The sequence below is a fragment of the Eleutherodactylus coqui genome, chromosome 2 (genome assembly GCF_035609145.1).
Source record: "Eleutherodactylus coqui strain aEleCoq1 chromosome 2, aEleCoq1.hap1, whole genome shotgun sequence".
Classification (NCBI taxonomy): Eukaryota; Metazoa; Chordata; class Amphibia; order Anura; family Eleutherodactylidae; genus Eleutherodactylus; species Eleutherodactylus coqui.
In genome coordinates this window covers 186732709-186757851 of record NC_089838.1, presented here as the reverse complement: position 1 = coordinate 186757851, position 25143 = coordinate 186732709, and the positions used below count along the sequence as shown (strand labels likewise).

Genomic DNA, 25143 nt, shown 5'->3' with positions numbered 1-25143 from the left:
TTACCAATACTACCATGAAAGCTATGCTGAAAGCTTTGCAAATATCTCTACAATCTCACTGTCCTCAGCTTATCCAGCCCATTATCTCTGCTATTACTGAGGCAGAAAACAGAATCAACCACATGGAAACTAAAAAGGCAGAATATGCAGTGTCGCAGAATTCCCTCATTCATGTGCATTACACCGTAGATCAACTTAGAGCCAAAGGGGCAGACCTGGAAGACAGCTCACACCATAACCTAAAATTTCAAGGAATTCCAGAAAGTGTGCTTGCCTCTGAACTGGTGCAATATCTACAAAGCTTTATGAAAGCAATGCTGCCAGAGTGTTCATTGCAGGACTTTATAATTGACAGGGTACATAGACTTCCTTGCCCCAAACATCTGGGGACCATATTACAAAAGATGTCCTGGCCCGGCTCCAGTTTTTTCATATAAAAGAGAAATTGCTAGAGGCCACTAAGAAAATAAATCTATTACCTACGCCATATCAGTCATTGTCTTTGTACACAGATCTATCTGCAGCAACCTTAGCACAAACACAACAGCTACTCTATGTTACTATGAAAATGAGGAATAACAAAATTCCATAGAAGAAGGGATTTCTAGTACGTCTCCTGATTACCACCACACTAGTGTTCTCGTCAAATCTTTGAAAGATTGGATTAACCTTTTACGACAATGGAATTTAAACGTCTTCCTACCTACCGAAGACCCTAATCAACTTCCCCAATGTTGACAGGAGAATGGCACACTGTGAAATCTCATACGCAAGTTCAATGTGAACTGCTAAGCTTGCCTTGATGGTGTGTTACTATGGAACATTAAAACCCTGGAAACGCCTGAGAACCTATAGCCCCAAACAAGTTATGCAGCTTCAGAAGAGCCGTTACATTTCTATCCTCACTTACTGCAATGTGAAGGACTATTTGTTACTGTTATGTCTCTCTATGTTTTGTTCTCTACTTTTCTTGTTGCTTACCAGGTACACATATCAGCTCACTTGGCACAAGATGGATGCCCCTACCATGGCAACTTTATAGAACTCTGAATGCATGAATGATGCATATGATAAATTGTGGTAAATAAGGTCGTTTTGTTAAATATCTAGGGACTAAATAGCACACAAAAACGGTCGTACATATGGGAAAATGTAACAAATGTAACAATGCTATCTCCAGATATTTTTTGTGCAGAGGAAAAACATATAATTTCAAAGGATGCTTTTTAATTGAAGCACCCAAGCTACCCTAGCATATTTCAATCTAGAGGAGTATTAATCGCGATCAGAAACTCTATGGCATTTCAGCTTTTCCAAGAGTCAATAGACACGCAAGGTAGATATGTCATAATAGTCTGCTCTATAAACAACACAATCTATGCACTAGCCTCATTTTATGCTCCAAACAAGAAACAGGGGAGTTATACCCATAGAATTCAACACATTCTATCCAAAATTAGACATGATAAACTTCTTATTTGCAGTAATTGTGATGCAGTTTCAGATATTAGTATGGATATAACCTCCAGCTCATATAGACATGCTGAGTCTTTGGGTGATATATGGTGGATAGAGAAAGTATTCAGTATACGGCGAGCAATGCATAGCTCCGAGAAGAACTACTCCTTCTATTCACATGTTCACAATAGCTACTCACAAATCGACATGTTAATAATCCATAGATCTTTGCTATTGCCGTCTCAGAAAGTGATGATCGAGACAATCACTTGGTCTAACCATGCTGCGATTTCTCTGACCACAGTGGAACAATATAATGTAAAGACAACATATCTATGGCAAAGTAATGACTTCTTGTTATCTCCACCAGGACACAAAAATAACCCTGAAAAAGACCTAAGAGAATGGTTTACCCTTAATACACCCCCGAATTAAACTCCCACATTTTATTAAACACTCATAAAGCATATATAAAGAGCTTGTTCATATGCCTAGAACACTACGTGAAAAAAAAAAAGAACAAGACTTTTACATGAGCTAATCGATAAAATTAAAGCCCTCAAAATGCAAAATAGCAATCACAAATTACAGACAGGCAGAGGAGCTTTTTCAATATAGGCAGAAACCCCAAAGCATTTTGCTCTAAAACTATGAGAGGAAATTAAAAAGAGTTAAGGTGAAATATTACTCCTAAAACAATAAATCCATAAAAATGTTTGCCTCTTGTCTTAAAGCCCGACATTCGTCCTGTGTAAATGGGCCTTTACAGATGCTTAGTATAAAACATTTCAGGAGATCTTATCTCCATACAAGTTCAAAGCCTCCCAGTTAGCGGCCACAGAAGGTTCCCTCCCAAAAAAGAACCAGCAAGCCCTAATAGTTACCCTCCCCAAGCCAGGAGAATATGCAGATGTTCCCAAAAAGTTCCGGCCTATTTCATTATTAAACACTGCAATTAAAATTTATGCAAAAATATTAGCTTCTAGATTGGCACCTATAACACCATCACTAATTAAAGCAGATCAAATGGGATTTGTGAAAGGCCGGCAAGCATCAGATACTACTAGAAGGGTTTTAAATATCGCATATTTTATCGAATCTAGGAAATTACTTGCATTTATTCTATCTTTAGATGCCGAAAATGTGTGTGCATTTGCGGCCTTAAGGAAAATGCGCTTAGACCTAGTCTGAGACATAGAAACATTGGGTCCATATAGAGACGTACCTAGCATCTCCTGTTTAATGGAACTTACCCCTTCCTACCCCTCTTCATTAACCTATATATCTGTAAAGGCATGGAAAATGATTGCGGGCATTACCTTCACGCTTTCTAAATTCTATCATATATAGGGAGCCTGGTCGTCTAGCTCATATTGTACACCTGGTGAACTGCAAACTCTCATTCTCATGAAATGCCCATAAACCACTATTGCAAGATGATAAAGATTTAGAGCATTGACTGCATTATTTCCCTTTTACCTGGTACCCATCTCTATTTTGCCACATATTTTTGGTTTTCTTTTAAGTTATATGTTTAAATATTCAAAGTATATTGTTCAATTAATGTACGACTCTTTTTATATGCTACTTGATGTGATATGATTGTATATTCTCTGTACATGAAAGATTATTACTAGAGATGAGCGAGCGTACTCGGAAAAGCACTACTCGCTCGAGTAATTTGCTTTATCCGAGTATCGCTGTGCTCGGGTCTGAAGATTCGGGTGCCGATGCGGCTGACAGGTGAGTCGCAGCGGGGAGCAGGGGAGAGCGGGTGGGAGAGAGGGAGAGAAAGATCTTACCTCCGTTCCTCCCCGCTCTCCCCTGCAGCTCGCCGCTCCGTGCCGGCACCCGAATCTTCAGGGACGAGCACAGCGATACTCGGATAAAGCAAATTACTCGAGCGAGTAGTGCTTTTCCGAGTATGCTCGCTCATCTCTAATTATTACCCAACTGGTTGTATTCTGTTTGGAAATTGAAAAATGTAATAAATGTTGAATGGAGAGCAGTTTGAGACTGAAGTTTCAAAATGTACAAATAAATAGATTATTCTTAATAAAGGAATTCCTATTTTTTGGGGGGTACCGTTTCAGGTAATAGTTATTTACAACATTTTAAGCCAAATTTAGAGTACTTACATTCTGAATACAATCAGGTTGAATACTTGAAACAGAGAATACGTTTGATACAAGAACCATGATGAGGGGACAGATACTGTACTTAGTCTCTACACTGTGCAAGCACAATCACCCAGGTTTATAATAACAGGTACTTTGCGTAGAAGTGCTTGAGAGCCAAACGTCTTTATGATGCTGATTTTAGGGTATTTATCTGAGAGGTGACATTTTTACCTCTCTGTTCCCATCCACCCCCACAGACCTCTCTTTATAGATGACCCCTTTTAGTACAGGATTGTGTTACTTGTCCACTTATGTACTTTTATGTCTACAGTACACCAGGGGCGTAACTAAAGGCTCATGGGCCTGGGTGCAAAAACTTCAGCTTGACCGCCCTTCTTCATGATGTCTGTGGTGCACTCAGAGCCTTCTGCTGCATTATTGGACTCAAGTAACCCATTCATGCAGCTCTAGCCACTGGGGGTGTAGTTAGAGATTTACAATATTAGGGGCACAAGTTCTAAGACATACATTGTCGCCCGTACCCACAAAGAAAATTATACACATGCATATCTATTTGTAAAATCAAAGAGATTGCAGTACTTCCAGAGTATTAGGGAAAATATTCTTCATTTCCCTAGTATGGCATAGTAACATGGTATATAAGGCTGAAAAGAGACACATGTCTATCTAGTCTATCCTATTATCCTGCAATGCTGATCCAGGGGAAAGCAAAGAAACTCCATGAGGTAGAATCCAAACATTTTAGCCCATTTACTGGGGATTCTTTAAGAGACTGAAACATAGTGCTGGGTGAATAAAAATATTTTTGCTAATTCTCTGGGAGTGCTGCAAATCTTTTAGATTACGTACTTGGACCCAGAGTTGGGGTACTGGCACACAATTCACTATACTATACTGTACATTACACTGTGCTGTGTTTTGGGTTGAAAAAAATATACAGTATACTTTATTACACAGTGGCTCAACTCTAGTATAGCACTAAATAATGCAGTCACCATATAATAGTCCGATACTAACTCTACACAGTGATAGTGATTACAGTGCAGTTATCTCCAGTGATCACAGGTGGCATCTCCTCTGATTGATGTCATTTTCTTTCCCTTATCTAAGGGAAGTCCATCATGAAAGCTTCTTCGAGTCAGCGTTATTCTCTGCATACTCTCCCTATCATGCTGTTACATCTGACCCTGTCACTGCCCACCCACAAACAGGTTACCATGGGAGGTGGTGAGTTCTCCTTCAATGGAAGTCTTCAAACAAAGGCTGGACAGACATCTGTCTGGGATGATTTAGTAAATCCTGCACTGAGCAGGGGGTTGGACCCGATGACCCTGGAGGTCCCTTCCAACTCTACCATTCTATGATTGACCTATAGTACTAGTGTTGAAAAAGTAATAGTACCCCACAAAGTAACACACAGATGCCTCTGTGCTGTCACAAAGTAACACAGAGCCCCATTTGTGCTACCACAAAGTAAGAAAGTCACTCTGTGCTCCTTGAGGTCTACAGCCCCACTGCTCCCAAACCAGGACTGACTTTAGGGTAGATGTTACCTTAAGCAATATGCTATATTGCAATTCTCCACAAACCAAATATCCATTTTTTATCTTTAATTTTTAGATATTTTAATTAAATGCATTGGATGCATTTTTATGGTGTATTTACGTATTTTGAGGGGTAAGTTCACACAAAGTGGAAAAAGGTTCAGATTTTTCGCAGCAGAAAATCTGCATAATTTCCGTATAAGAAAACACATTAAAATCTGCATCATTGGTGTGCATTTTGGTGCAGATCAGCTGTAGACTGCATCTCTTTTATTGAAAGGGTGAAATCAGTTGTGGATACAAACTAAAATTTGTGTCAAAATCTGCACCAATACACAGTTTTTGACACAGAAATAATGCGCAATTTAGTGCAAATTTTCTGCTGTGGAAAACCTCTTCCATTTTCTACGTACTTTATCTGTACTGCAAGATCAAAAGCTACATTGCAATACTACATGCTCCTGGCAATGCAATGAAAGTAACGTGGCAAGGGGGGCCTCTAGGCTCCCCTGGCTTATGGGCCAGGTAACAGTTGTGACACCTATAGCTACACCACTGCAGTACACTATTTGTATATAACTTATACAGAATCTTTATAAAATACAAAAAAACAAGGCTTTACTACAGGTAATTGTGAAATTATAGTTGTGTCGGCTTCTAGCTGTGTCACATATCATTTGCACGAGATAAAGAACTTGAAGAAAACATACTGTAGAATTAAAAAAATAGGACAGTTCAGGGATAGAAAATGTAAACAGTATATATATATATATATATATATATATATATATATATATATATATATATATATATAAAATCATTTCTGGTAAAACTGGTAAAAAGAATTGTGTCATATCACATTTTTTTTAACTGGGACTATAGTCTGAATTTCCAGAATACATCTAGTGCTCCTTGTTCTCATATTCCCATTTGTGTCTTCTACTTGTCAGTCTCAGACAGGACCATGAAGGACAATCTCAATCATGTAAGGACTGGCTACTGGCTAGCTTCAGGGTTTTTTTCTCAGTTTGCCTCAAATGACAATCTAGTGACAGCACAGGTTGTAAAGTGTCTCCTGAGATGGAACAGCAAGGCAGATTTATCAAGGATTAAGTGTTACTCTCTCTTTACTTCTACAGCTCAACTCAGCATTACCTTTTATTACCAATAATCTACTGGTGATTTTCTGTCTATGGGAGAGAGAAACAGCTATCAAGTAGCAAGAGGGTTCATTTAATTAGTCACCAAGGACATCTCTCCTCAGCCTCCAGTATAGTCTGTCCACTTGTAAGGCCAGAACATCTGTTTATAAGCACTATATAGGACCAATCCTCTACAGTAGATGTGTGTACTGTGCTTTAAGAGTCTTAATATAAAAGTATATTCATGTATTTTATATTTCTGATTGCCTCGGATTATATTTAATAAAACATGTGAGAATAGTGGAAAACATAAAGCAAGCTGTACCAATAAGAAAAAGATTTCATAATGATCTCATTCAGTTTATAATGCTTTTATTTATACTCTTTTAATGGACAAAAAGTACTGTAGATGCATTAACATTACTCTAAGTTTTACGTAGAAGACTCCTGAGGTTCCTCCTCAGTTGTGTATCTTGGCTACATTGCATCCCGTACTTCTGATGCCCAGTGCAAGACTGTCATGGAACCTAAGGGCTTGTGAACCCAAGCGTCTTCAGGTTTTATGTTGTGTGGAATTTGAATACACTTTTCATAACCTTTCATCGGACCCTGCATAGTTGCGTGGACAATATTACTTCTAGAGTAGAACACTGAACCTCCATCAACTACAACTTTTGGAATTCCCAATGCCATTTTTTCATAGTGTACTGATAAGTCTTCCTACTTTCTTTCCTTTTTCTTTTATTCTATTTTTTATGCTTCTTAATTAAACCTATAATATCTCAGCTAGGTCTTAAGTCTCCCATATCTGTACATTCACATAACAGATTCTTAACAGAGGTGTAGATTCCAAAACGCGACCACAAGTAAGAAAATGAACAAATCCTATGTAGTTATAGCTGCACTATTATGTCATTCTCTGTGTGATCCTCAGAACATGTCTAATTTACTTTACAGATGACACAGTATTCAAAATGGTGTAAAATTAAAGCTTCTACACAATGTACATTTACTGAAGAAAAGAGGTATCATTTTACCTGCAGAGAAAAATGCACAAGTACTTGGAACTCTTAAGTAAGATTGAATGCATAATTGTATAATTGCTTGCAGCTGCTAACATGTGAGACTACTCATTGGGGCTGCAGGATCCTGACCATGAAGAGGAACAATACTACACACTTCGGTATCCAATTTTCACATTTGAGATTTCCCCTATGTGCAATCAGAGATGATCTAGCACCCGCTTCAGTTTTTATTTTCCTGTGCATGTTTCTTAGTACACATTGCAGTTTTCTTTCTGCCAATCATTTTGATGGTGGAGTTATTCAGACACGTACAGTGCTTCACTTTTAAGAGCACTATGCATGATATTTCTGCTGTATGAATATGATGATCACTCACCTGCTGTTCAAGGCTTCCTTGTTATTTAAGTGTATGTATAGGCTGGAAAAATGGGCATGTTTGCCTTATTAGAGCCGGATCTTGGACCCTATAGGATATACAAGGGGTGGACAAAAATATGGAAACACTACAAAATGCATGCCTTAAATTACATGGGATTATAATTCATATTTCACATTATTACTAGTAAATTTTAACAATATCAAGAGGGCAGCTCAGTGCTAATGATTTAAATCCCATGCAGATCCCTCCTAATGGTCCGGGATCCATATATGTGTACCACAGCGGAGTTAGTAGGTGGTGCTGTAGTTGTTGAGTGATGCAATGATCTGTATAACAGCACAAACACATGTTAAGTGTTGTTTGTCTTTGAGACAGCGTTCTGTGCAGTTGTGAGGGAATTACGGCAGAGCTGACGGAATTCCAATGAGGTCAAATTGTTGGGGCCCGTATGGTGGGCGCCTCTGTAGCAAAGGTAGCGGAAGTTTTTGCCGTATCACTAACACAATATCCAAGATTATAGCAGCATACAGTAGGCCTAGAAAAACGCATCTAACAAACACCAGTGTGGATGGAAATGTGTGTTGAGTAACAGAGACAGATGATCATTACATAGGGTTGTTATTGGAGTGGGGTGGTTCTATTATTGGACTAGGGTGGTTCTATTATCTCATAGGGAGAACACATCCATCATTCTAGGCTGTGCTAACATGTGAGAATCACACTAAGACCTCCATTACACCAGTACAGATACCAGATTGCAATGATTACACATCTTAGTTCCAGAGATTGCAACCATGATAATTTTAGGCTGGTTTCACATAAGTGTATAACTGGTACATTTATATACTCACAATATGGATGAGTGCTTATGCTCAGCTGTGGGTCTACTGTCCTGAACTCAGAGCATCATAGGTCCCTATGGTGGTCTGAGTTTGGGTCAGTGGACCCACAATCCACCAAGACACTTATCCACAGTGTGGATACTCTTGTGAAACTAGCCTTTAGAATATATATGTAGAGAACGGTGAAACATAGTTGCCACTAATTTCTATCTAGATGATTTATTGTGCTAGTTGGATCTTATTGAATCTTACTGGACACACTATTGTTTTAACTGCATTATGGATATGTCTGTCTGTATCTTTTCTTAAATATAATTAGGGACTCACAATTTCTCACAAAACTATTTCAATACAATATGACATTTGAGCAAAAGCCTTGACAGGCAGCAACTCACATCAAAACCACTGGGTGACATACATAGACTGATAAAGCATAGACATCTTCCAACAGAGTATTGCAAAATCAAGTTTATTTTCAAAGCTGGTCCTCTTGCGGCCCACATTCTTGGATAGGTTGAGACAAAAGGAAAGATAAGCGAGGACACATTCGTATTTTATATATTTGGCATCAGATGTCCCAAAAAACATATCTGAAATGAAATGCCTGCATGATTTCTTAGTGAAGACATATTATTGTGAATCTTCATATAAAAATATTACATATGCATAGATCGGAGATAATAATTTTGTCTAGTGACCTGCACTATATGAAGGCGGAGTTGTAGAGGGGGTCAAACCGGGCAGTTGTGCATTGCCCTTATGTCTTAGGTGGTACTCTGAGAATGAGATTTCCAGTGGAAACCTGCATTTACCATAGACCCCTAATTTCCCTAGACCACTGGAAAGTATACAGTTAAAGAAATCTACCAGTTTTGGGACATATTTCTGTCCCAGAACTGAACGAGGGTATATTACCTGTCACTGTTCTTCTCTACTGATGGCCCACTGATCTGCTAGTTTGGAATTCTGTTTTCAACCTTCTAAGATAGCAACTGCAATTTTCTAGCTTCCTAATGCACACTGTGCACTGCTTTCTGCTTGATCAGAGCTGATCACGTAAGCAGTGCTGGCCAATCAGAGTGCAGGTATACAAAGAGAGGATTTAATGGAGGAGTTATTGCTGCAGAAAGTTACTTAAAGCAAGTGTGGGAGCTTGCGAGTGTGGTTGTTTTAAGTGTGTGACTTAAAATTGGGTGGAATCTCTGCCTTTTTTAATTTCTATTTATTTATTTGTGTTTTATATCAAGCCACAGTGGTCTTATAGTTTACACAGTGTAGCTATATTTGTTTTCCTAGAGGTTAATGCACTGTTCTGATTGGGTATATTTAAAAAACACATATGTTGTTACATTCAAAAACAATTTGGTAGTGTGTTCAATCCCCAGTGGTTTGCACAGGTGATTAATTAAGGGTGGGGTTACCTAATGAAGATGTGATAAATTGCATCTGCTGAACTTGCTGTGTCCTTTTCAAACAGAGGATTCATTGGAGGAGTTACTGCTGCTGAAAGCTACTAGAAGCAAACAAAAAAGTGAGTGTGGGAGCTTGTGAGGGTGGTTGACTTAAAATCGAGAGGAATCTGTGCCAATTTTTATTCATATAAATTAATTTGTGCTGTATATCAAGTCACAGTGGTCTTATAGCTTATACATTGTAGCTATAGTTGTCTTTCCTGGAGGTTAATATGAGTCAAAAATTATCTGCACTCTGGCTGTACAATTTATTTTAATCAACTTTTAGAAAAGACAATTACATTGTTTATTGATATAATCTTCCTGCTTTTCAATACACTTTGTCCATCTGTCAACAAATGTTCTGACCACCTCATTAAAAATGTTTTAGGGTGCGTTCACACGAGCGCATAAACGGCGCGTTTTTGCGCCCAATCGTATAAACGTGACCATCTGAGGCATTGGTTTCCAATGTATTCATTCGCACGGGCGATTTTACGGCGCGTAAAAACGGCAACGCGAATAAAACCGGAACATATGCGACCGAAATACGCGCCAACGCATATTCGATGGCCGAAAAGACCGTTTGAAAAGTAGGAACAAACGAAAATACGCTTTCTAGCTCTGGTCGTGATCGGCAAAAAACGTTCTTTCCGGCGATTATATGCTGCGCTCGTGCGAACGTAAATACGCCTACGCTCGTGTGAACGCACCCTTAGGCTGAGCTGCGAGCCACAAATGCAGCGCTGTCTTTACCTCTTCAACAGATGTGAGTTTTTGTTCTGTTAGGGCTTCTTTCAGGGGACCAAACAGGTCTAACGTGGCAAGATGAGGATAATAGAAATGATGCTTTAACACCTCAAAATAATCAAAAAATCAGTTCACATGGGCGCTCAATGTTATGATCAGTCAAGGACATGGGCAGGTGCCCAGCTCTTTTTATTCGTGGCTGATACTTGCGTGACCTTCCTTAAACTGCTCTATCCATTCATACTTCTTCACGAGAAAACACTTTCTCTATGGTGAGCACAAAGCCTTTGATAAATATCAGCACCAGACACAGTCTCAGACAACAAAAAAAAACAAATCACCACAATCTGCTCTTCTGTTGTGCAAATCACAACTGGGGCAGACATTTTGCACTCACAAATTAACATAAGTTCCAACCTGCACCGCAGTGATTGAGGGGACAGTGACCTACAAAGGAAAGCGTCGATAAGATAGTGCAGCCTACAGAAGTTTTGAAAAACTGGAGTGCGGATAATTTTTGATTCATCCTTTTACATTGTGCTTAGGTGGTATATTTGGAGATCAGATTGTTCTATTTGCGACACATATATTTAAGCTTGCTATTACACAAGAAATTCCCATTCACTTCAATAGGAATTTGGTCTGCAATACCAAACCTGGCCATTGCAGTGCGAACAGAGCTGTTTGCTACCTGCAGAGATTAGCTCAATGCATGAGCACACCAGCCACGCAAACAGTTGATCATTAGGGGTCCCTGGCTGGAGACCCCTTCTGATCTACTACTGATGGCCTACCCTGCACATAGGTCATCAGTAATTAACAACTGAATAACCTTTTTAATGAAAACAATCTTTTAGAAGTGGCAATGGTTGTCACTGGCATATATTGTCCCTGGTTTATCTGTATATACTTAGTATATATCACGTTGGCTTCAATATATTTATACGTTTTAGGCAGAATTGATACGAAAAAAGTCTATTCTGTTTTCTGCCAGAAAGAAATGATATACTGCTTGGGAGTAATTACCTCTGTACCACTCAGCAGCCATCATAATAGTTCAAGATGCTCAGTATATAAAGAATAAATGTGTATGACAAAGGCTTAAAGATTATGAGTCATACAGGTCATCCAGTACTGGGCTATTCTGTGCTATTTCTCTTCATGTACAATATTGCAGTAAAACATTATTTAGACACCTTGCTTTCTGCTTAACCAGGACTTAAGGATTTGGCAATGACTCTCATGAGAGGGTTAATCTAAAAACGCATGCGGGTCGAACCCAAACATTTATCTATTATCTTGTGAAATTCAGTTATGCTGGCAAAGTACATTAGCTCGCACATACTTCTGCTATTCTGCCTCCCTAGTTTATTTTAAATATTAATGCTGTTCGGATTTTTTTTTGCAACATAGCATTATTGTTTTTCCTTTATTAAATTTTCACCTCTAAATGTTTTCTGAAAGAAAGATGGATGGAGATTAATAAAGTGCAATTGAAATATTAAGTATTATTTGTCAGGGAAACACAATCAGTTACTTCCAAGCTAGTGCATTAATGTTGTTTATGGAAAATAGAAAAAAAAATGTTGTAAATCAGAAGCCCACATGCTGCGGTCCTTATGGTGAAGTATATGGATGAGTGGTTAGATGGATAGCTCAAATACCAATCCAGCATGGCTACTAATGCACAGTGTTTAAATAGGAACATCAATTATTTGTAAGAAGAAGACCTTAACTTCCTTTTTTTCCATCAAAAACATAACCCTATTAAAATAGTATTCTATCCTTGTAGTCGATTTCCTGGACACCTTGCGAGTCATAACCGCTATTATAGCTAAATGGGTTGTAGCAGTTTACATGAAATCTGTTTCCTAGTGCTGAAGGGGGTCCAAAAGCCCTTCTGCAGGTATATTTGAGTTAGGAAACTATCACCTTTTTGTCAGTAAATGAAAGTCTGTGGTTACCTGAATGCAGCCTATGGCTTTGGTTACCTGAATGCAGCCTATGGCTGAAGTTACCTGAATGCAGCCTATGGCTTTGGTTACCAGAATGCAGCCTATGGCTGAAGTTACCTGAATGCAGCCTATGGCTGAAGTTACCTGAATGCAGCCTATGGCTGTAGTTACCTGAATGCAGCTTATGGTTATAGTTACCTGAATGCAGCCTACAGCTGTAGTTACCTGAATACGGCCTATGGTTATAGTTACCTGAATGCAGCCTACAGTTGTAGTTACCTGAATGCAGCCTACAGTTGTAGTTACCTGAATGCAGCCTACAGTTGTAGTTACCTGAATGCAGCCTACAGCTGTAGATACCTGGATGCAGCCTACGGCTGTAGTTACCTGAATACGGCCTATGGCTGTAGTTACCTGAATGCAGCCTATGGCTTTGGTTACCTGAATGCAGTCTACGGCCATGGTTACCTGAATGCAGCCTATGACTGTGGTTACCTGAATGCAGCCTATGGCTGTAATTAGCTGAATGCAGCCTACGGCTGTGGTTACCTGAATGCAGCCTATGGCTGTAGTTACCTGAATGCAGCCTATGGCTGTAGTTACCTGGATGCAGCCTACGGCTGTAGTTACCTGGATGAAGCCTACAGCTGTGGTTACCTGAATGCAGCCTATGGCTGTAGTTACCTGGATGCAGCCTACGGCTGTAGTTACCTGGATGCAGCCTACGGCTGTAGTTACCTTGATGCAGCCTACGGCTGTAGTTACCTGGATGCAGCCTACGGCTGTGGTTACCTGAATGCAGCCTGTGGCTGTAGTTACCTGGATGCAGCCTACGGCTGTAGTTACCTGAATGCAGCCTATGGCTTTGGTTACCTGAATGCAGTCTACGGCCATGGTTACCTGAATGCAGCCTATGGCTGTAGTTACCTGGATGCAGCCTACGACTGTAGTTACCTGGATGCAGCCTACGGCTGTGGTTACCCGAATGCAGCCTACGGCTGTAGTTACCTGAATGCAGCCTACGGCTGAAGTTACCTGGATGCAGCCTATGGCTGAAGTTACCTGAATGCAGCCTATGGCTGTAGTTACCTGAATGCAGCCTATGGCTATAGTTACCTGAATGCAGCCTACAGCTGTAGTTACCTGAATATGGCCTATGGCTATAGTTACCTGAATGCAGCCTACAGTTGTAGTTACCTGAATGCAGCCTACAGCTGTAGTTACCTGAATGCAGCCTATGGCTGTAGTTACCTGAATGCAGTCTACGGCCGTGGTTACCTGAATGCAGCCTATGGCTGTGGTTACCTGAATGCAGCCTATGGCTTTGGTTACCTGGATGCAGCCTACGGCTGTGGTTCCCTGAATGCAGCCTACGGCTGTAGTTACCTGAATGCAGCCTATGGCTGTAGTTACCTGGATGCAGCCTATGGCTGTAGTTACCTGGATGCAGCCTACGGCTGTGGTTACCCGAATGCAGCCTATGGCTGTAGTTACCTGAATGCAGCCTATGGCTGTGGTTACCTGGATGCAGCCTATGGCTGTAGTTACCTGGATGCAGCCTATGGCTGTAGTTACCTGGATGCAGCCTACGGCTGTAGTTACCTGGATGCAGCCTACAGCTGTGGTTACCTGAATGCAGCCTATGGCTGTAGTTACCTTGATGCAGCCTACGGCTGTAGTTACCTGGATGCAGCCTACGGCTGTAGTTACCTGGATGCAGCCTACGGCTGTAGTTACCTGGATGCAGCCTACGGTTGTGGTTACCTGAATGCAGCCTATGGCTGTAGTTACCTGAATGCAGCCTACGGCTGTAGTTACCTGAATGCAGCCTATGGCTTTGGTTACCTGAATGCAGTCTACGGCCATGGTTACCTGAATGCAGCCTACGGCTGTAGTTACCTGGATGCAGCCTACGGCTGTGGTTACCCGAATGCAGCCTATGGCTGTAGTTACCTGAATGCAGCCTACGGCTGTAGTTACCTGAATGCAGCCTACGGCTGTGTTTACCTGAATGCAACCTACGGCTGTGGTTACCTGAATGCAGCCTACGGCTGTGGTTACCTGAATGCAGCCTACGGCTGTAGTTACCTGAATGCAGCCTACGGCTGTGGTTACCTGAATGCAGCCTACGGCTGTAGTTACCTGAATGCAACCTACGGCTGTGGTTACCAGAATGTAGCTACGCATGAACCTTTTATAGCAGATCAATTCTAATTTTAGCTGTTCCAATATTAGCAACTTAATTGACTCACTTTTTTTTACCACATTTCTTATTTCACACACATATTGGTTGAGCAATAGACAAAATTGCTTATACAAATGAAGACTTCACATGATGGCTGGGTAGGTGAAGATTTTACAGTTAGCCCTAATAAGATCTTAAGTAGCTACCCCAAGCTGAGTGTTCGAGATAATAACAGTTTGTTTCCTAAAAATTGAAAAGACCAGATTCTAATCACTGCACAATCGGCCTCATGTATCATAACTATTTCAGGAAAAAAGGAACCATGTGCAGGTTAGAACCTTTTATACATAGCCACCAGTCAGACCACTGCTAGCACTTTTAAATCAGCTCTGCTAAATAAAAGCTAGAATTGGATTGATTGATTAAGTGATTGATTGTTATGAGTACCATGACTTTTTTTGTTAATCTCATTTGGACAACCCCTTTTCATATGGCCTATAATAGCATGTGCATGTCGTAGAGAGGAGCATCAAGCTTCAAGCTAGGGTCCTTCCGATACTGGCGAGAAGATAACCACTAATAAGCAGTATATCTCACACTGGTGGATCCAGACCTTCTATATTTTACATGAAATAGTCATAGGGGTGCAGAGGTAATAACCCAACCCATATGCCCATCTGCTACATGAGAATATATTTCAGAAATGCATTAGCAACTGATGACAGTTGTTTCCCGTCCAAATCGATTCTTTACGGGGGCTCTCAGGAGTGGTACTCACTTTATTGAGCTTATCTGTCCTGAAACAACCCCTTTAGACAAGTTCTATATGCATAATGGCCTTTTCTTTGCAACACAGTTGATATTATTTGCTCTATATCGTGCTTTCTCAGCAATAGAACTAATAACCAGCATCATTTTCTCTTAATGAACATAGTGAGACTTAATAAACATCTATAGCAATATTAAAAACTCCAAAACAAAAACAATGTATGAACTAAGGGTTTGAAAGCAGTACATCTTTTCTGTTAGCATATATTCTGTCTACCAATTATCAAGGATCTTGATATTTAGAGCATGAATGCCATGACTAAAATGTGCATTCAATTAGAAGAAGATTCAAACTGACCTACATAGCAGTTCATTCATGAGATAATGCGACCTGCAGTCACAGAGATAAAAGTCAGCTGATTGAGCTGAGCTGCCTGTGCGCACTGCGGAATCCATGCTGCTCGTCTCTCTAAAATTAGACAATCTATTCTACAGAATATTGGGAATTACACTGTTGCATACATTGTAAAGTTGGAAACAGACTGTCCATGAAGGTCAGCCTTTGTTAGATGTCTTCATTTTCTCACATTCCATTTGGTGTCATCCTGATTCTATTTTGTATATTTGTGATGTGTTTTACGGATATGCAAAAATCCATGTAATTTCTAATTATGCTATCTTAATTTAGTTCATAGTTTAGTATATTCTGAGTTACAGACAGTATAATTCTAAAGTGTTAACATATTATTAGCAGACCCGTTTTTAATTCAGAGATCTGTGTGTAGACCACTATTTATTGCACTTCCAGGCTATACAGAAATGTAGATGCAGTTAGAATAAAATGTTGTAAATAGACTCATATAACCTGTTCATGGACTTAAAGGGGGTTTTCAGGGAAATACTATTGATAAACTATCCTCAAGTACCCCAGCTGATCAGCTGATTGGGCACCCCATGTGTAGTCGCCCATGGTTGCAATTGTAGGCCCAGCTCTCATGCTTTTAATGATAGCTGCATCTGCAATTACAAGTGCTGGCCACTACACAGGGGATGGAGTAGCAGTGTCTGCTCTGACCCACGTGTATTGCAGCGCTGACAGTGGGCATGCGATTAGCCGATCAACTATTGATGACCTATCCTTAGGATAGGTTATCAATAGAAAGCCCCTTTAACCCTTTCCAATCCAATTTTGGATTCAAGGTTTCCTAAAAGTCTTTCTCTTTTTGCTGTTATAAAACGTGCCATCTGCTGGCTAAAGCCAGTGTGTGTGCCCCAGAGAGGCTCCAACAGCGAAGTGGCTGGCAATAGATGGTAAGAATACCCTGTCGGACGCCTTCTGACATTGGAGCTGTACAAGCTTCAATCAGAAGGTAGTAAGACGTCACACAGTGGATTGGAAAGGGTTAAGACTAAGGCTACAAGGTGACTTTGGCCATGACAGGGGTCACACTGTTAAAGATTTCTTTGTAGCCCTGTGACTTTGCACTGCCATTGCACTCAATGCAAGTCACAGATTGTCACTACACAATTCACAGGTGCAAAAAAAACAACTTTGTGTAGTCCTAGCCTTGTGCTTAAAAGTACATTAAAAAATTGCTCAGAATACAAATACCTAATATTTTAGCCCAAGTAACTCTTATCTGTACAAGTACAAGTTTTTCATTTCATAATTTTCCTCTCTTTGGGATGCACTCCACTTTTTTTAAGAACAGATACTCATGCCTCCCAACTGTCCCGGATTCTGCAAGTCCATTCCAGATTTGGAACGCTATCCCACAGTCCCGGGCGACAGGAGACATAGTCCACCTCCCCCTGACAAGCATTTAACTCACCTGTAGTCCCGGTCTGGCAGCACCAGCTGCTGGTGTTGTGATCAGTGCGACCCCTGATCTCTCCCCCAGCATCTGTGTTCCTGCATGCAGACTCTGGTAAGGAGGTCAGAGATTGCACTGACTAAAGCACTGCTGCCAGAATGGGACTACAAGTGAGTTAAGTGCTTGTTGGGTGGCTATTGGTGATCACTATTAGGACTGGAGCTACTAGTGGGGATCACTCACTACTGGTGCTACTAACAGGAGTCACTATTACTACTGGGGCCACTATGGGGATCACTATTACCACTGGGGCCACTAACAAGGTCACAATTACTAGTGGGATTATTAAAAGGGTTACAATTACTGTGAGGGTGACTGAGGGACACTATTACTGTGAGGGGTCACTGAAGGACACTATTACTGTGAGGGGTCACTGAAGGGCATTATTATGTGATACAAAGGGCGTGGCTGTGCATAAAAGGGGTGCATTCGGACATAAAGAATTGCCATGACGCACTTAGCTCGCCACTATAGTCGTCTCTCTTATCATTGTTCAAAAGTTGGAAGGTATGCATACAGTTTGGGGTTATTGTGGTTTGTAGCATTTAGTAAGATTATTTGCTGCTTTTTTGTCACTTATGAAATATATATCAAAAGCCTTCAGGTGCAGAAGCTTTCAAAGAATGATCAATATTAGTAGCAGGACGTAGACGCTTCCACACCGAAGGTGATAATGACATCCTTTGTCTCTGCCCCACATGACTGCATCACTAATAGCTGAGTATGACTGTGCTTGTACGGTATTACAGAAGGGCAGGGGATTTGTGGAAGCAAACAGGGTTATGTCTGCAACATGAGCACCACAATTCTTGCTGAGTTTTAACATTTGCCATTTGTCATACTCTCCCCGGTTACCATAGCAATCTGCGATGTTTTCATGTGTACAAATGAAAGTTACCATATTCATTCAGTGCAAAGCAATTTTACAGCAAATGCAATTTCCAGGGTTAACTAAAAGCCCCTTTTTTGTGACACACTTAGAGGAATTACATTTTTCACAGTTTCTAGAATAGACTTTCTGACACCAATCTATTTGTAACACTGTTGGTGGGTAGAAATCTCACTAGATGAATACAGTATTTAACATTATCCTGCCACCTGTGAAACAAATGGCATCCATGGTGTAGTCCGCGCTTTTGTGTTATTATAACCTTGGTGTCATTTTGCTGTTTGAAGTGATTTTGATAAATGGCATTCTGGCCAGTAATGTGTTTTGGCCTTTGTATTTTATGACATTCATATGTGTCAAGCAATATAAAGTACTGCTAAGTAGAGTACTGGATGATGTCCTTATGACATACTGGGCAGAGCACAAAAATGGGACCCAATCACCCAAACTATACATCAGTATTGCACATTTAATAATAAATAAAATAAATCTTGTTATTTGAATAGCGCCAACTTATTCCGCAGTGCTTTTCTGCAATATATTTATTACCCCCGACCAAGCTGGGTACTCATTTAACCAACATCGGAAGGCTGAGTCGGCTCGAGCCAGCTACCGGAACCATGCGGGGATTGAACTTGCATTTCAAATATCCCTTCTGGTATTCTGGACACAAAGCTTTATTAAATCCCCAAAACTCAGGATGTGCTGGGTTAAATAAACACACAATAGTTACTATTTGCCTTAGAGAAAAAAATACCGTATTTACACACTCAAATATACATCTTTATTGTTAATAATTAAAATATAAACACCCTACCCTAAATGGCCGCCATCTCATGTGGTGGAATCTCTGCAGGCGTCCGTAACAGAATACCTTCAGCAATTCTGCAAGAATTCCACGAAGGCCAAATCCACATAGGTGTTCCAGATTTGGCTGCATTTCCACTTGCGGAATTCAACCCTTTTATTTCAAGTATGGAATTCCGCAGCTGCAGATTTGGCTGCATCCTAATTCTGTCCAAATCCACATCACAAATGGTGTGGATTTTGATGCGGCTTTTGATTCACTATGGACTTAACCTTCTCTTCTGAAGGAGTAAAATCCTTTCCATGTTGAAAATCCGCAGCATAAATCAACATAATGCAGATATCAATGTCGATTTACAATGCAGATTTTTTTTCCACAGCCTATGCATAAGATTTCTTGACAAACTTCTCAAATTTGCCAGGGTTAATCCAGTGTTATACAACTCTGCCGTTAATCATTGTTTCATATTTTTAGTATATTTTATTGACTATAGTATTTCTTGAGTGTTTTGCAAGTGATCCACCTTTGACTGGTGTGATCTGACACCTTTTTAATTGTGCCATTTGCTTTCCAACCTTCACAGTGGTGAGATTGCTCACAGTGTGTTGTTACATCAGTAGAACAGAACGCATGATAACGGTGTAGTTTTGAGATAAGCCAATTATTGTAATATATTATTATAAAATGCAAAAAAACTTTCACAGTTATTAAGATAACCTCATAAATATTCAAACTACCTCATTAAATCGTTGATTACTGAGAAAGCAAATATATTGGTTGCATGCATCTCACAATCAAAGGCTTATGATGAAATGCCAGTTGAGAACCATTATGCATTTGGGATATTCCTGTTCACTAATTTGTAAGCCTGGAAATTCATACAGCAGAAAATATTCTCACTCATTTTGTAATATTTGATTTACAAAAATAAACAGCACCTAGTTTATAAACTACACTATCAAACGCATTCTGCGCTTACAAGTAAGGCTGCTCTTACATCTGCGTCAGGGGTTCCGTCTTCCTGCTCCATTATGGGAGCAAGAAAGCGGAATCCCCTGGCAAAGGGATCCATCTTACGACAGAAACGAACATCGCCGAACGGACCCATTGGCTATAATGGGGTCCATTGAGTTTTCGTTCAGCTGACTTGAATCTTACCGGATAAAAAAGTCCTGCATGCAGATCTTTTTCTTCTGGTCCATTGTGCCGGCTCTGCGATGTAACCTCTGAATGGATGTAAAAGCAGCCTATATTCAGCTTTATCCCCTTAATCTTTCATGAACAGGCCAATTTGTCCTTCAGGGTGTCAAGAATGTTTACATTTTTTCATTGTCACATTCTGAGAGTCGTAACTTTTTATTTTTTCCGTGCTATGTAGGATGAGTCCTGCTTTAACAGAATTATTTTGATGGTAGGTAATTAAGTGATTAATTTTTAATTTTTGGGTGAGTGAGTAGAAGAAAAAAATCCATAGCTACTGCCAGGGTAGAGTAACATGGAGTGGGACTGACATGGCCCTACAGTTTTCAAATTAATTATGTGGCCACATGATTTTGCCAGAAACCAGCTGTTTCACCTGCCAAAACTGCATGGCCATTACATTCAGCTGTGTTGTTTTGTGGGTGAAGCAGCTGGTTTATGGCAAGATCATGCTGCCACATAATCAATTTAAAAACTGCCAGGCCATGTTAGTCCGCTCCATGTGACTCTACTTTGGCAGTAGCAATTGTGGGATTCCTGATTCAAGAAAGGTCCATCTATGGCTGTGACTAACAGCCTCTGGTCCAGATACCGACATCAAGACCAGATTGGTTCCAGCACTGGTAGAACCTAAATCAGAAGCTGGTTAAATATCATATGTCAAAAACTTCTATGTTGAATGATCCCTGCAGTTGTCGGGTCCCCGCAGGACAGGAGTGCTCATCAGCTACACTTAAGTTAACTTCAGGACCAAGAACAATCAGGTTTGAGGTCAACTGAGATGACAGCTAAGCAGTGATCCATTAATCACCTATTAAAATGCAGTGTTGATCCAGAGGAAGGAAATGAAAAACCTATCAAGCTCAGTATTATGATATTATGATATTGTGAAGAAATATGCATTGTCTATTACACTGTAGATTTATTATATTAAGATACTAGCTGATTACCCGCCTTGCCCGTGTATTTTATTTTTAGACACAAAAAGAATTTAAATATGTGTGTGTTTGTGTATATATATGGTTGTTCTGATTTCATATAAGAGTAGGAGGAAGAGGTCATCTGTGTAATATATTAGTATATGAAGAGCAGGTCGTCTGTGTAAGATATTATTATCTGAGGAGCAGGAGGTCTGTGTAATGCTGGCGTAATTAAAAATCAAAAACTCACTAACTTCCCCTGTAATTTTTGTTGCCAAAAGCAACCAATCGCAGCTCAGCTTTCACTTGTTATACTGCTGAGGTGAAATGAAAGCTGCGCTGTGATTGGTTGCTATGGGCAGCACAGATTTCCTTTTGGACAGCTTTCATAAAAGTGGGTGCTGGGCTTATTTCTGTGTGCTACATAGTGGTTCAGTGCTGGTGGGAAGCTGTGTGGTAGTTGGAGCAGAGGAGGAGGTTGTCTGTGTAAGATATTATCTGAGGAGCAGGAGGTCTGTGTAATATATTAGTATTTGAGGAGGAGGTCATCAGTGTAATATATTAGTGTATAATGATGATGAGGTCATCTGTGTTAGATAAGACTGTGAAATAAAAACCATCTGCTCAAGTACAATTCTGACATTCCCTCCCTACCCTACATGGCTAGTGTTTCTGTCTTATCCCCGCACTTAAATATGTCCCCATGAGATGAGTTCTATATGTACCAAGTTTGGTTGAAATTGCTCCAGTAGTTCATGAGTTATGGTGGCACATACATACATACACACATCCTACACACACATTTCCCCCCTCCCACAAAGGTAGTGGGGCTATGTTATCCCCACCAAATTTGTCCCCATGGGATGAGTTCTATATATACCAAGTTTGGTTGAAATTGCTCCAGGTGTTCATGAGTTATCGTGGCACATACATACATACACACATCCTACAAATACATTCCCCCCCTCCCACAAGGGGTAGTGGGGCTATGTTATCCCCACCAAATTTGTCCCCATGGGATGAGTTATATATGTACCAAGTTGGGTTGAAATTGCTTCAGGCGTTCATGAGTTATGGTGGCACATACATACATACATCCTATTTTTATATATATTATAAATATATATATATATATATATATATATATATATATATATATATGAAGCAAGGTTGATATCACGATCATTTCAACTTTTGTTCTGTAGTGTCCCCATCATGATAGACAGGGTCTTAATTTTTACTCATAGAGGCTGTAATGTCATTATATACAATATGAAATAACAAGTATACACTGGCCAGATTCTCTGCCATCAATCCAACACGTTACAGCAAAGATGGCCAATAAATTTTACAGCTAGTTTAAATGACCTGGGAAGACATTTTATAGTTACTCATTTAATTTTAATTCATTTTACAAACAGGGAAGTAAAACTCCAATATGCCCTTCTTTCCTCCTTGACCTAAAATGAAATTACATGGAGATTTTCTTCCCAGGCCCCTCTAACGTCGTTCTCTCCTGTATGAGCCGAAATGACAAAATAACTAGTTTTATTCATAAAAATTAAATATGGAATTATATTTTTGCCTCGAGAGAATGTATTTTAAATGTGACTAGGATTGGCATTCTGACAGAGAAGTAGTAGTTTAGTATTAAAATAATTAATATAACATTTGTTGTGTAATGAGGGGCTATTTAAAATCAGCAGTGCCACTTAGCCAAAAGCTCCAGGTCGTGATGTGGCTCATAAGTCCTTTAGAATGCGTTTCTATTTAGTGCTTCGCTTGAGGCTGCTGAGCTGTCTGGAGTGGTGCCTGCATTCTGCTAGTAACTGTCCGCAAACCGACTTTCTTACTTTCTACTATATAATACAAAATAACTAGCATTTATGCCCTAACGTTTCATTCTATACATTTCAATTTTTTTACAGCTAGGTTATTGAGTAGATTGCCAGGAGGTCCATTATGGAACAAGGCAAATATAGGAAAAACTTTATATTCCCCAAAGTACACTACAGTATTGTAAAACTTCACATCTGTACCTTATTGTTTTTATGTTTTCACATTAGTGGTTTTTCACATTTCTCTATACTTAGGTGCTGGAATTAGCTAGCCGAGATGTTATCTATTGGTCTTGACATTCTAGACTACTGCTTGTGCCAACTTCACCTACTGCTTGTCCATATGTTCTTGTTTCATAAATGAAAGCGATAATTTCTTTGGTCCTTGCCAAATAGGTTAAAAAAAGTTATCAACATGCAGAAACGTCTCTATAAGTGTCTCTTTCGGAAACGTTTCCTCTTAGGCCAACATGGTAGGTACAGCTGTTTTTGCAAGATAGTCATGGATGTTTATAGACCTGTACTGCATGCCTTATGAGTTCAGTTATTTTGCAAGATCTGTGAGTTTTTGAGCAGCAATGACTATTAATGCTGTAAATTGTATGCTTTTTGTCCTGTTGAAATGTTTATCTACCCTAATGTATTCGGTACGTAGGGAGTCAGGCTGAGTTCATACAAGGATGTTAAATGTTGTTGAAAAATGTAGTATAAAACAAACTATCTTTGTACCTTCAATGAAAATGCAGTGTTTAGGTAGAAAATGTAAACGATTCACAAAATTCCCTCATTTTGAAAAACAGACACTGTACTCCATATTAAGAATAGGTGTATAAGAGGTGTATATGTTGGCATTTTGCATTTGTACTTCATAAAATAAACTTTTATTTGTGGCACACAGTGCCATAAGTTTCCTGAAGGCAGGCCTTCTTCCTTAGGTGTTCTCCATTGAGCTGCTTCAAAGTCCTGGTTAACAGTTATGGTGTCCAACCAAGAGACCACTACACCTGGTAATTAGAGATGTGGAGTACTTCAAGAAGGCCTGCCTTCAGGGCACTTGTGGCACTGTACAGAGCACAATAAAAGTTTATTTTATCAATACTGCTGAAAGAAATATCCATCACAAAGGTATATTGTAGCCCTGTTTCCCTGCCCCTACATAGCGCTATCAGCTGTTCTACATCGGCAAAACTAACAACAAACCGTCCCAGAAAACAGACTACAGATTAATTTGCAGCCATGATATGGTCATGTGTTTGGGGTCTACTTATTGTTTGAATGGATTCCATATAATCACATAGTAGAGTTATAAAAAAATGACATTGGTGTGCCTAGTTCACCTAGGGGGTTGGAGATGGATGTGGCTGAAGAAGAAGGGCATGTGAAACTAGAAATCTATATATCTAAACTTTTTTTTAAGCCATCAGCTGTTACCTGACTTACTCTTCTTTGTACTTTTCCTTACTCCAGGGCAGCCTTCAATAAAATGTTGCCCAGAACTTGCATATTCCAGTTGAGGCCGCACCAGTGCTTTGCAAAGTGGTAATATTACATCCTTGTCCCACACCTCCTTTAATACCTGACAATATCTTGTTGGCCTTAAAAGCAGCTGATGCATGCTATTTTTTAGTCTTAGCTCTACTTTTTCACAAGCCATTTAGCATTACAAGCCCATGAAGCCGATACTATACACCGATTTTGAACATTCTTTCGAATATATATGTTGGAAATATTTTGGAACCTTTATGTCTCACAGTAAGCTGCAACATAGTCATACAATCTCATACATCACCCAATCGACCAATGGGTAAAAAAAATAGTATGGTGCCGAATCCTTTTCTTTACCACTTTCTTTACAGCCTTTATGCTATACAATAAAAAAGGCATGCTGATGCATACTGGCCTGATGTGTGCCAAAGAGACATTCTTTTGTCACACACTGGGTGAATGGCATGCTATGGTTATATTTGTTGTGTA

General features: G+C 39.8%; 1 protein-coding gene across 15 annotated transcripts in view; it reads left to right on the top strand.

Annotated features, from left to right (window-relative positions):
• CELF2 (CUGBP Elav-like family member 2) overlaps window positions 1–25143 on the top strand; it is a 474578-nt gene that overhangs the window by 73376 nt on the left and 376059 nt on the right. The window contains exon 1 of one of the 15 annotated variants that reach the window (XM_066592079.1): window positions 10022–10062. The exons of the other annotated variants lie outside the window; for them this stretch is intronic. The gene's annotated coding sequence lies outside the window, so the exon portion shown is untranslated. Of the gene's footprint in view, window positions 1–10021; window positions 10063–25143 lie in introns of those variants that run through there. 15 annotated transcript variants of the gene reach the window in all.